The 12,839-nt window shown below is 31.5% G+C and overlaps 1 long non-coding RNA gene across 1 annotated transcript in view; it reads left to right on the top strand.

The window, feature by feature from the left end:
* The window catches only part of LOC124364550, a 35,736-nt gene extending 24,333 nt beyond the window's left edge, over positions 1 to 11,403 (top strand). Inside the window, exon 2 of the long non-coding RNA XR_006922630.1 lies at positions 10,181 to 11,403. This is a non-coding gene — a long non-coding RNA (uncharacterized LOC124364550). The remainder of the gene's footprint in view (positions 1 to 10,180) is intronic.
* Positions 11,404 to 12,839: the final 1,436 nt, after the last annotated feature.

Raw genomic sequence — 12,839 nt, 5'->3', positions numbered from 1 at the left:
TTACCATTCGCTATAAGACTATATTATTGTTAATTTTCAGGTTTTTCATCTGCAACAGAATAAATACGACTCTTTGTAATGTGATGTAGCACATTGTAAAATATGATAAATAATGTTTTCCTCAATAAGGTTTTTCTAGAAAGTATATCTTATTAATCTAAATTACTACTAAACATTTTGATTAGAATTATGTAAAACCATGTCTTAATTAAATTAAACTACTACTTACCTTTAAGTGGTGGTAAACGTTCAAATGCAATTTGTTACCTAAGTATATTATTGTGATTCATAATGTCTCTCTTTCGATTTATCTCCATTTTACTTAAGTGTTTTCTTAATATATTTTTATGTATTTTTTTCGTAGCCTTCAATTTTCATCAAATTCATCTAAGCTTTTTCCACTTTTATTTATTTAAAGTGTTAGTTTAGAAACAATATTATTCAATTAGTTTTGTTCAAGGTACATCTGTAACAGAGTAAGATATAATGAAATAGATAACATTGTTTTCACCTAAAGTTATAAATGTTTGCCTGTAACAGACTATTACCGTACTAAATATGTATTAAATTATACTCAAAAAATGATAAATAAACTGTAACAGAGTTTTTCTTCTCCTTCCTGCATTATTAGTAAAAACATAAAAAAAACATATATAATACTTGTAACGGTTAATTATAATAACACGTTTTGATTAAATTACATTAATTCATTTTCTTAATTAAAATAATATACTTATCTTTTTTTCGTAATTTATGTTGAAAAGCAAATTTTTGCTCAAATATAATTTTGTAATCCATGCTGTCTTTCTTTCGATTTATCTCTCATATACATTCCTTTGTTTATGATCATCATTACCATTCCTTATAAAACTATATTATTATTAATATACAGGTTTTTCATCTGCAACAGGATAAGTACGACTCTTTGTAATGTTATGTAGCACATTGAAAATGTTAATTTAGAAACAATATTATTCGATTAGCTTTATTCAAGGTACATCTGTAACAGAGTAAGATATAAGGAAATAGATAACATAGTTTTCACCTAAAGTTATAAATGTATACCTGTAAGAGACTATTACCGTACTAAATATGTTTGAATAATATATATTAATAAATGATTAATATATTGTGCAATATGAGGTTTTCTTCGCCTTCCTGCAATATTAGGGAAAACATAAATAATACTCATAACAGTAATGATAATAAAACGTTTTGATTAAAATTATATAAAATCTTTTCTTAATTAAAGTAATATACTTATCTTTTATTGTAATAAATGTTCCAATGCAACTTTTTACTTAAATATGATATTGCAATTTTTAATGTTTCTTTCTATTTATTTTTGTTCAATATTACATTTTCATTCTTTTTCGGTTCAACATTACTTCCATTATTTAAAGATGTTATGTACCAAAGAATAATGAATATATTTTAGATATATAATAACAAATTAATTTATACAGCGAACCTTCCATCTACATATTTTTACTCGAAAACTAATAATAAACTATTAAACATGCCAATATCTATTATATTCAGTTATTTTCTTGATACATTTACACTATGTAACGAAATCCTAGCAGCTGTATGTATCATTTTCAAATTTATTTATTTATTATCTAAAAAAAATATTAATAATGACATATTTTAACTATGACTCAAATGTATAAAGGCTGTGTGCAAAAAATCTTTCTAGAAATCTATATGAATCTATCATCAAAATTACCATGAATTTATATGAAACTAATGTTAATCGCCACTATCATAGATATTCTCTGACAAACTTTACCTTTTTACTTTTCATAATGAAAGTATATGTAAGCCTTTCCAAACACTTTACTCTCAAATGTGTAAAAGCAATTTCGAGATATATACTGTTTTAGTCACTGATAGTATGGATGACGTTTGACCACATAAAGTTTAACGGCAAGGCAGTAAACCAGTATGGATCCAAGCATCCAGTCTTAACCGGTGGGAACTTTCAGATGCCAATTATTTGCCAGATTCTAGAAAATTTCAGCGGCCGTATTATCAATAAGGCAGTGCAAAGCCTTTAAAGGCTGTACGTCTGAATCCGTGGAACAGTTACTTGTCTAGTTAACCTTTCCGATTGGAGAATTCGTATCTGACTTTACTACCCCTGTCTGGTAATGTCTCGACGCCCGCCGTGATGGACTCGTTCGGTGTGTGTGTGTGTGTGTGTGTGTGTGTGTTTTTTTTTTTTTTTATAGAGGTTAAGGAAAAATACTTTTACGTATCCTGCAGGACCAGTCGTTTGGTTTGGGTATGTCGGACTTAGATGTCAATACCGAATAAAAACCTCCTCTTTCTCTGGCCTCTGTATCCCCGCGGAAACAAACACCTGTGTGTTTGTGTGTTTGTGTGTGTGTGTGGGCGCGCATGTGTGTGTTTGTGTAAAGAGCCTGGTTTCGTCAAGTACAAGCAGCAGGTTGTTCTAATATTGAAATTAATTATTTAATATCAGATCATACAAATATGTAGCCGGTTTAGATTATATTTCCTTATAAATTTGATAATAATATTATTTCTATCAATGTCATTTATAAACACGCTTATTGCCCGTGAACTTTTCCCAGCATAAAGTATCACAGTACCTTATTTACAATCCACTTAAGCAGCCCAACATGCAACAGGCAGCATGCTTCAAGCGGCCACAAATTCACATGTAATGAATGTCTTTAAAGGGTGGGTTCTGGCAAAAACCGAGAACTCTTGTCGCAAAAATAAGCTAGAAGCATAATCGAAAAGCTTCCAAAGGCCAGAAGCTAAACCCGAATTATGTAACTTCGAGAGTTTAACTGACTGAAAATATTTAGAATCTACGAGATTCCCATACATTTCATATACTAGAAATTTTTATAAACTGAGATCTCCCAGAAATCAGGAGTAGAGTCTAAAAAAAGGCATAGTTTTCAAACCAGAAATCTGCATAAGCATAAAATATCCTCAGCCTCCTAGTTTCAAAAGGTAAGAGGATATTTATATATTTTAGACATAAATGTAAATAATGCCTCATTTTACCAGGCGGAGTTAGGGATATGAACACACTCTCTGAAACACCTAACCTGGTGAACAACGGCTTAAATGTGACTTCCGAACACCAACACTGGCCGGCAAGTTGGCTGATTACTGGGATAAGATCATTCATCACTCATTCAGACAACAGCCACACTCTATTTTACGTGGTTCGGTTATCTCGCGATAACAGCCGTACCCACCACACTTTATGATTAGTGGTATTAATATTACAACTTTTTTATTTCAAATTGATAATAAGCAACATCTATAAATTGAGTTTATAAAGACTTGATCTTATTTCAGACCAGACCAGAAGCTTTTTAGATGAAGAAAGCGTCCGAGTTCTCAGCACTCTGAAAACCCATGGCCGAGACTTTAACATGGTATTAAATCATAAAGAACGAAAGTTTACAAAGGCTGAAAGCCTTAAGAGCTTTACGAAACCCTTGGATTTTCACGTGCTTATGTTTTTATGCCACGAATTCTCATTACCTATGTAAAGCTCTTAGGGCACGAGTCTCTAGAAAGCACGATGTAGCTATAGACTAGATGGTGCAGTCTGAGGTTCTAAGAGATCTAGTGAAACCATAAAGAGACATTGCAAAATTCCTTTGTTTTATTTTTACTTTTAAATTGTATAGTTATACAATTCATTCATCTATTTGTCCTTTCTTCAAAGTTTTCCAAAGTTCTTTATCTTCTTTTAGATTAACAAAATGTATACACCCACATGTCCTGGAATCGTGTTTTTTATAATTTATTTAACGTAGTTTAAGGCTAGAAAACTACTTAAGAATATCGGATTAAATAACCTATTACTTTAATAAAGTGTCATACCTTATTTTTCCTAAGACCATTTAGTAAGTTGTCGAGAGGAAGTACAAACACTGCGTAGGAACAAAATGAGTTGGATGCATAGTATTTTTTACTTTACAGCATTTTTCATCCGTATAGTACTCTTCGGAATCACAGATTACTTATAAAGAAATTAAAATTATGTTTCTATGGAAACACATTATTTACTCCTATTGTTGAACTATTTGAGGTTTTTAATATAATGACTTTAATAAGGGTGTGGGGTATACTATTAAAATTACCTTCATGAATCATGAAACTTCAACGTCCTTTAACTCACTATTCAGTGACATGGTTTTATTTGATATAATTATTTTAACTACTTCTGTTACAAAGGGGCAAAATAATCGAAAATGTTGCATTGTGTCGCAATGAATATATTTTGGATTTTCAAATTATTTTTACGCTTAAAGACAATTTAATTTATATTTTATTCAATTAATTACAAAAGCCTCAATTATTACATAACTTTCCGGTATAATCTATCAATAGTGTATTTTCTTAAACAAATTTCAACCAATACATAATCACAGTTTCATCCTCATGGCTCTTGATGAAAATATTAAAGAACGTTCCACAAATAAAAAAAACAAGCTCAATTTTGAGATACTTTGGACTAGATAGTCATGAAGTCAACGTTCCAAAATATTTTGTATATAACCAGTCTAAACGCTTAAAAGATATTTAGATTTTAACTAAACTGCTAAAGATATTTTATGGAAAAGATTTATCCTAGAGACATCGGTAAACGCCTATGAAATCAAAGACCACTTAGCCTATTTTCATTTAATTTACTTTTGAAATCGTAGGGATCTATAAAGTTTAATCAATGGTATGACCCTTTTAAAAATAGGTGAGATATTAAAGCAAATTTAACTATGATCTTTGAACTAGAGAGGCTCACAGCGACCACAACGTGGAATCTGTTGTACACAAATGTATACATTTTTGTATGTATCAAATTGGCTTCAGTGTTATAAAGAATGTCATTTACTTAAGTTTATTTTAATGCACGTAGAGTCTAGGTCGAAACGTGTTTCTTTGAAAACATGTTCACTTCAGTCTATCAAACACGTAGGCACAAGTTCAAACACGTTTTGAGCTCAATGAGAATTTCCATTGCATGGAATGATGAATAGCAGTATACCATGTATACCCGTTTAGTTATTTGTGTAGAAATATTCTGTCGTTCCACATACAATTCTACGGCAGCATTCCAACAATCCCCAACTTTTAGTTCACGATACCTACAAGAGGTAGGAAAGAGAACAAAATACTAATAGTTGGTAATTGTAGTTGGTGTTAATATTATTCTAACCATTTGAGTAGTAAGGAACTTCCTAATCGTAATTGATCTGATCATCCGTAATATAAGTCTGAAACTGCTAAGGCCTGTGGAGACTATTAGGCACACACGTTCTTTTCAAGAACTCCGTAAATTATAATTTTTGGATGAATCCTATATTGATTATTTGTGGACAAAATTGTTAGCGTGTATTTCCAACTGCTGTAATCTTCGCAGCTACCTAACTACTCATAAAAAGAAGACCACTCATCACTTGGATAACACATTCTAACGCCTTATTCCCTGATTCGAGTGTTTATATTGGATAACCAGTTAAAATCTTAATTTGTAGTTGTTGGGAACACTTGGAAGGGTTCCCTAAATATTTTAAACGCTTTGATAATAGATTTTACAAAGATATCGTAAGCTATTACAAAACTATCTTTGCTTTATCTAAAATATGACATACAATTTTTTATACCTGGCACTGGATTACTTCAAAGAGATTATCATTCATTTTAGATTTGAGCTTGCTTTATCCCTCATTATATGAAAACTTTTACCATAAACCAACCATTATCTCATAAAGTCTCATCCAATGTGTAATGCACAAAATTAAAGCACCATGGTGTTCAATATGATAATTTAATTCAAGTGTCACCATAGTTGTAGTCCCCGATGGGACAGTTTAGGACCAGCTTTTTCCTCTTACGACAAGAAACTAAGAAACTCTACTTGCTTAGTCCTAAAACCCTCTCCAGTCAAGGCAGGCTGGGGGTGGCACGGCCTTGGTCAATGATAGCAACAGCCATTGACTTAGGGAGTTCAAACAACTCCAACAGTCATCTCCCGCAATAGATTAGACCTATCGATCTACCATTGCACTCCAGAATCTCGACATTTGTGGTTAGTGACGTGCTGCTCGTCGACATATATAAGGTTTCTTAGATTTAAGAATCACGTCGGTTTTTGCTGTGCCCGGTGTGGGTTTAACTAGAAGGTATAAACCCAGCCAGACTTGACCCTCCTTCCAACCCAGCCTGTGTATAACGATAGTGGGAGGGTGGATGTACTCATAGTCTGAGATTCCAAGAGACCGCTTAGATTCTTAATTCTCAAAACTAAAAATAAAAAAAACCTTAAAGAGACTATAACAGGACCCTTTTCTATTTTTTAACTTATTAAAAGTTATAATAAAAAATGTAATGAATTTCAAGATCAATAAACGCATTCTACTAGTCAATGCCAATATACGGGTAACTCTAAAACTGTTGTTTTTTGCTAAAACGTATATTGAAGAATATCAAATATAAAATATAAATGGAAAATGAAATATCTAAGAGCCATATAACTATAGGACTGGTTAATTAATACCACCCGGATTATTCTACATTGAGTACAGCAAAATATTGTGTGTCTCTCTCATCTAGGTAACACTATGGATTTCCAAGAGCGGCACATCTCTAACCATAAATTTCGGAACATTGGGTTAAAGGAGTTGAGTGGTAAACAAGTTTACTCCAGGGGATGACTAGTGGAGTGTGAGAAGTTCCCTTAGATTAGTGTTGGCCCAAACATAAATATGTATTATCACCTACCCGCTTTAACTGGAAGAAACCGGAACAGAGCTATTCTCACCTTCTACCAAGGAGATATTAGAGAGATATAGCAAGCTCAAAGATCCTTGGAGGATTAAGGGCAATGATATATTTCTCAGCGTCCTACCTAAGTGAACAAAAAAATACGGAACATTACCAATCATGGAAGGATTATGTTTCCTGTATTTTACCTATAAATTTAATAAACTACAGCTGTTTGCTTTTTTAGTACCTAGAACCAATAACTATCGCGTCTTGACAGGATCAGAACAAGTCCAAGTATAACTGTTTTGAACTGGTCCTGCTTGTCCCTAGGCCCACACGGATAACTGAGCATTTTTACTGCTACCTTAAACTGATGTGGACATTGAATTCTTTTAATATTTCGTTACATTTTCATATTATATCATTATTTTGAACTATATAGGACTCTTCTCAATACTACTTCTATATACTCAATCTACCCACTGCACAAACACACCGAACTAAATTGACAGATATATCATTAAATAAAAAATAGTGTAAGCTTCAACAAATTTTTTCTGTAAAATTTGTAATACTAATATTTTAGATTAAATGACATTAAATCAACTAATTAATACAAAGACTTTATTATTATAGTTATATTATAAAAATCAGTCTAATACTCCTGTTAACACTACTTGCAATATAATTCTTTTAAGTATTATTTTATTGAAACTTTTGAAAGCATTGTTCTTTCACTTATATTTCATCTAGAACCCATAAAATTGGTTGATCATCAGCCAAAACACCAGGAACTGAAGTGGCCAAACAGAATTTTGAACTGAATTTTCCGGATATCAAAATCGTATTCTGAATTTGATGGGGCATTTGAAAATAAACAAGTTTTTAAAACATTAATTTACCCGGAGGATTTCTGGAATATGTTTTATGTGTACACTTTATACTTTATGCGTGTTTTATGTATACTTTAAATTTACATGAAACTTCAATTCTAAATTGACAATATTGAGTTAGAAGATGGTAAATGTTTTCCATGAGAACTGTCCTGTAAAAAATATATCTTCTGTCTTTATGAGGGTCTGTTTGTTTATCCACAAAATATTTCGAGAGTGAAATGTGCTGTAGACATTTTTCACGCACCTTCATAGAAGCCACACAATACTCATGGTCTGGCTTGTACTAGCACTTGTAGCAAACAATGCATTAAGAATATTAAACAATTTCCTGCCTTAATAAGGCAGTGTTTCAAATTTCCATTAAATAATATTAGACCACAATGAATATTTGTAAGAGAATTAGTATATCTTATTCTAAAACCTTGTATTAAAATATAAAATACATTTCCACAATCTGATATATGATACACAGCTTCTTATAAATAAACATTAACCTTAAAAAACAAAACTTTTTAATGAATAATGTGTTAGAACAATTAAATTATATTCTGAAAACTATAACATGAGCAAACTAATTGTGCGCAGTTAGTTTGAGTCTACATGGCCGTAAGACTCTTTAACGGCCAAACGTTTAAAATGTATCTTAATTTATTTTCATAAAAAATAATATATAAAAGCTATACGTAATTTAATTTAAAGTAGGTTCAAAGAAAACAATGGTACCAAATAGTTTAAGAAATAATCTCAAGGCCTTATAATGATCTAGTGGCTGGCCTAGAAGAGTGAAAATATGGCTAAAAACAAAATTATTAGTATTTCAGGACATGCACATTCTGCTACTAATGTATCGGTTTTGTCAAGATCAATGTTTTAAAATAATCTATTTATACTCAAATTTTTGAATTCTAATATTTTAAATTCGAAAGTATATAAGATCCATCATTAGCAAAATATATTTACTTTCAATCTCCTTCCCCAACCGAAAAATAGAGAAATCAGTATTAATTTAATCTATATATATAAAAATGAAAACTGTTCGTGTGTAACAGCATCACTCACAAACGGCTGGACGGATTCGCCTAATTTTTTTTTTAATTTGTTCGTCTTGATCTGTAGAAGGTTATAGGATACTTTTTATCCCTTTCCCGATTCAGGATTCCGCCCCACTGGTTACAGAAATACCCGTAAGAAATGCATTGCAGCAAACATATGTTATTAAGTGAAAGAGTCTTTTCAAATTTTTAATCAGCTGTTCTTTGTAAACATATATAATGCGACAAAAAATTGTTGTTATTTTTGACAGTAACTAAGTAAACATAAATATTTTTGACGTTTCTATGTAAACAAACATTTTTTGACATTTACAACGTGTCACAAATGTCAAATTTATGCTCCAAATAATACAACTAATAACGTTGTTTACCAAAACGCATTAAAATAAACAAAAAAACTTTTATAATAGATTTTATGATATGCTACGATGTATTAGTAGAGCAATAAATTAATTGGAAAAACGTATAATAAAATTAGTATTTCTTTTCGATGCTTGATTGATGTAGCCCTCTCTACTGCCACGCGAGCGGAGCCGCGAGTTTAGGCTAGTTAATAATAAAACAGTATTTTATTATTTAATAAATTACCAGAAGGTTAACACAGTATCTACTTTGTACCACAAATACGGTTAATTTTGTTGAGTTGAGATATTAGAGGAAAGAACTTCGAAACATGTCCATATCCAAAGGTTCCATAACCAAAAATAAGTCATGACACTAAGATGTTGTTAAGTAAACTAATACACCTCTATGTTGAAAGTTCAAATACAGTATTGCCATTACAACGTGCATTCTTGGAGCAAAGCAACTGATAATGAAGACAAAATGAATCGGGAGATAGTATTTTTAAATAAAGCAGATGACATTCCTAAATATTTTCTCCACAGATATTAAGTAATTCTTCTCTGTTGTCATAAATAAGTAACAAAAAACTAATAAAACAAAATTATTTACTTTTTAACCAATATGGAACGGTTAAACCTAGCGAGTTAACGACTACTGGCGTATTAAAACATATAAATACTCAAGTTTGAATATTAACAACAACATAAATAGCAAAGCTAAAATAACGAGGGTTAAATGAAAATAATAGTTAGTTTATTTCGGCGTTTAGACATAATGAAAATCATTTACTAACTAACAATGACTTCCATGTTTTATGTCGGTAAGAACGAAAAAATTACCGGTTTTTGCGCATTTCAACCAAACTGCAACAGCTCAGAACTGTGTGATGCGAATAACATCGAATTCTTATGCAATACATTCAGAAGTGTACTTTTTCCAATTAAATATTGGAATATTTTTAATTTGTATCTTAACTTTCATTTTTGAGTTTAAAAGATTCTACATTACTATCATTACGAAATTCTTAAAGGCGTTATATTGGGCCAGTAATTTGAATAACTAATATTTACAATTTGTAACTTTTAACACAGATTTAACTGATCAGCTTCTCTTAAATTACAGCGGCTGGCGCCTGCTCGATTGAGCGTGAAGACCGCCAGACTGCCCAGGACGGTGTTGCCCACGAAGGAGGAAAGGCAAGATTTATAAGCTCTGTTTAGGTTTAATGGACCCTTAGATATCCAGTCAAGATAAACATTAAACAATGAAGTAATCAACTCGCCAGAAGCAGAAATATCTTAAGTGAACCCACCTTATTCCAAGTTTAACATAGGAACTATAACTTATCATGGTGTTATAACAAAACATCTCTTAATTTATGCATCTCAAGAACTCACTTGAGTTATTCATATTACAGAAGATTGTAAGAGAAAGTGAAGTATAAGTATAACATCAATAGTTAATCTCAAAACCCCTATTCTCAGGGCACGGATCTCAAAACAACATCCACTACTAGACAAACAAAAGTTGAAAATGGCATCTACATCACAGATTACGCAACAAACTTACAGTATCTTGCATACCAATTGAAACATCATTGATTTATGTATACACCCCGTAAGTCACGTAACAGGCCTCGCTGAGGTTTCATGACAACTTCAAGTCTACAGCTTATTTCATCAGACTAGTATTAATTACTAAGGCACATGTTAAAGTGGCATACGGTTATGCTCAGTTTGTTTACAAATTGATTTAATCTCCCAATCTATCTTTGGATATCTTGGGGTTACCCACAAGACCAATTTACAAACTTTCGCTAGCGCTCAGTCAATTCCCATGGAGTGAGACGCACTATTATCGAACTTCATGTTATTTATATAGAAATAAAGCTTCATGGGAAAATTTAAATTCTATAGGTCAGTTTGTTATCGAGATAGTAGACTGATAGAAATGCAATTTTCCAGCCATACGAGGAATAGACTTCGCTAGCGCTTAGCCAGACACGGGTCATATAATAATGAAACTCATGTAGTACGCCTCATTATTCCATAACATTAGCAATGGAATGTAGGCTCGAGTGGTGATGTGTTTTCATAACATTTAAATATGCAATATGAAGCTGAATGAACTTCAGTAGACATTTAATAAGTTCGCCGACTTGATAACACTGTGATTTCGATCATCCTTGGTACAGTTATTAATTTTGAAATCAATCTATGAGGTCCAAATCTTGAAAGTTCAGAGTCAGCCAAAGTCTACAGCTCCAACGTCTAATAGAGTATACAATTTTCATTTTTAAATATCAATTATTTTATCTTAATAAAAAATTTCTAAAAAGATATAAACCAGAGTTTTACTTTTATTTCAATCATCTTATAAAAACCTATATTTGCAAGATTTTGTGATGTTGACATGGACGAAGGTCATCCAGGAGATATTTGAATTTGTTTTGTAATAGTTTCACGAGACCTGCGTTACTTTTGTAACACGTAACCATAGATCATGATGGGATTAATTCTGTTACACTTGTAAATACAATGTAATACAAAAAATAAACTCTAAATAAACGCCTTGAAAAGCACTGACACACCCATATGTATTTTAATGAAGTAACATTAAACTTTTAAAACTTCAAATTTATTTTGTGTTTAGCCTGGGAGTACAACTAGATGTTATGCTGATGCACTTTTAAGGATATCAGATGATTCCTACCCGAAGATCTTCGTCATCCAGGTCCTGCACGGTGATTGTATTTTTGATTATTTTGATGCTTGATACGTAGTGTACAGATCTCTGGCAGAGGTTTTAGTGTGGTGAATCGAAACGGAAAGTTTCTGTTGATGGATACCTCTGACAATCTTAATCAATGACCGGAAAGATCCTTTTATTTTTATGCGTTTTTCATTTTTTTCCATTTCAAGTAGATTCAGCGCTGCTCATCTGTAGATTATTCCTAACAGCTTCTATCTCTGTAACATAAGTTGTGCATTTTATTTCAATATGGCTACGATTTCTCCAACTTTCAAACTGTTATTTTTATGTCAGTTTTGTTGACAATAACCCCACTGGTAACATTTCAAGTGCTTAATCAAGTGTTTAACAACGCCCAATTTCAAATAATGTTAATATCAGACCCTGCGCATTTCAGTACAGATTAAGAGCTTGTAACCATGAGTTAAACATGACAAAAATATTGATATAAACCCATGCTAAAGTTTAGTCCTTAGTTTATAAATAGCTGTGGTGTCCCAAAATTCAAACATCACCAAATTGTTCTAAGATCAAACAATGAACGAAAAATGTCTTATAATGTATAGTCCTATCTAGCTTCGTTTACCTTAGATATTTTGTTTTTTACATACAAGTACATTTTATTTCAATAATTTCACTTGTAAAAAAAATATTTTTTTAAAATCTTATGTGTATTTCCAAAATGGCGGTCATTTAAAATATTAAAACCTAAATAACTTGAAAACCAACCGTTTTTTTTTAATTACCGCCATTTTGAAAATACACATAAGATTTAAACAAATATTTTGCTTTTGACCAATGAGAGGTGTGGATGTTTATAATATTTGTGCCAAGTTTCAACAAAATGCGGTAAACCCGTATTAAAAATAAAATTAATTGTATGTAAAAAACTATATTTTCGTATCTACACGTCAAACGAAGTCAAGATTGACTAAACATTATAAAACATTTTTCGTCCAGTTTGACCTCTTGAACAATTTGGTGAAGTGCTTAGGTCACTGTAAATATAAGTTTATTTAATAACTTGAAA

This window comes from Homalodisca vitripennis, chromosome 6, assembly GCF_021130785.1.
Source record: "Homalodisca vitripennis isolate AUS2020 chromosome 6, UT_GWSS_2.1, whole genome shotgun sequence".
Classification (NCBI taxonomy): Eukaryota; Metazoa; Arthropoda; class Insecta; order Hemiptera; family Cicadellidae; genus Homalodisca; species Homalodisca vitripennis.
The sequence above is the reverse complement of the archived record's forward strand: the minus strand, read 5'-3'. Positions and strand labels throughout refer to the sequence as shown.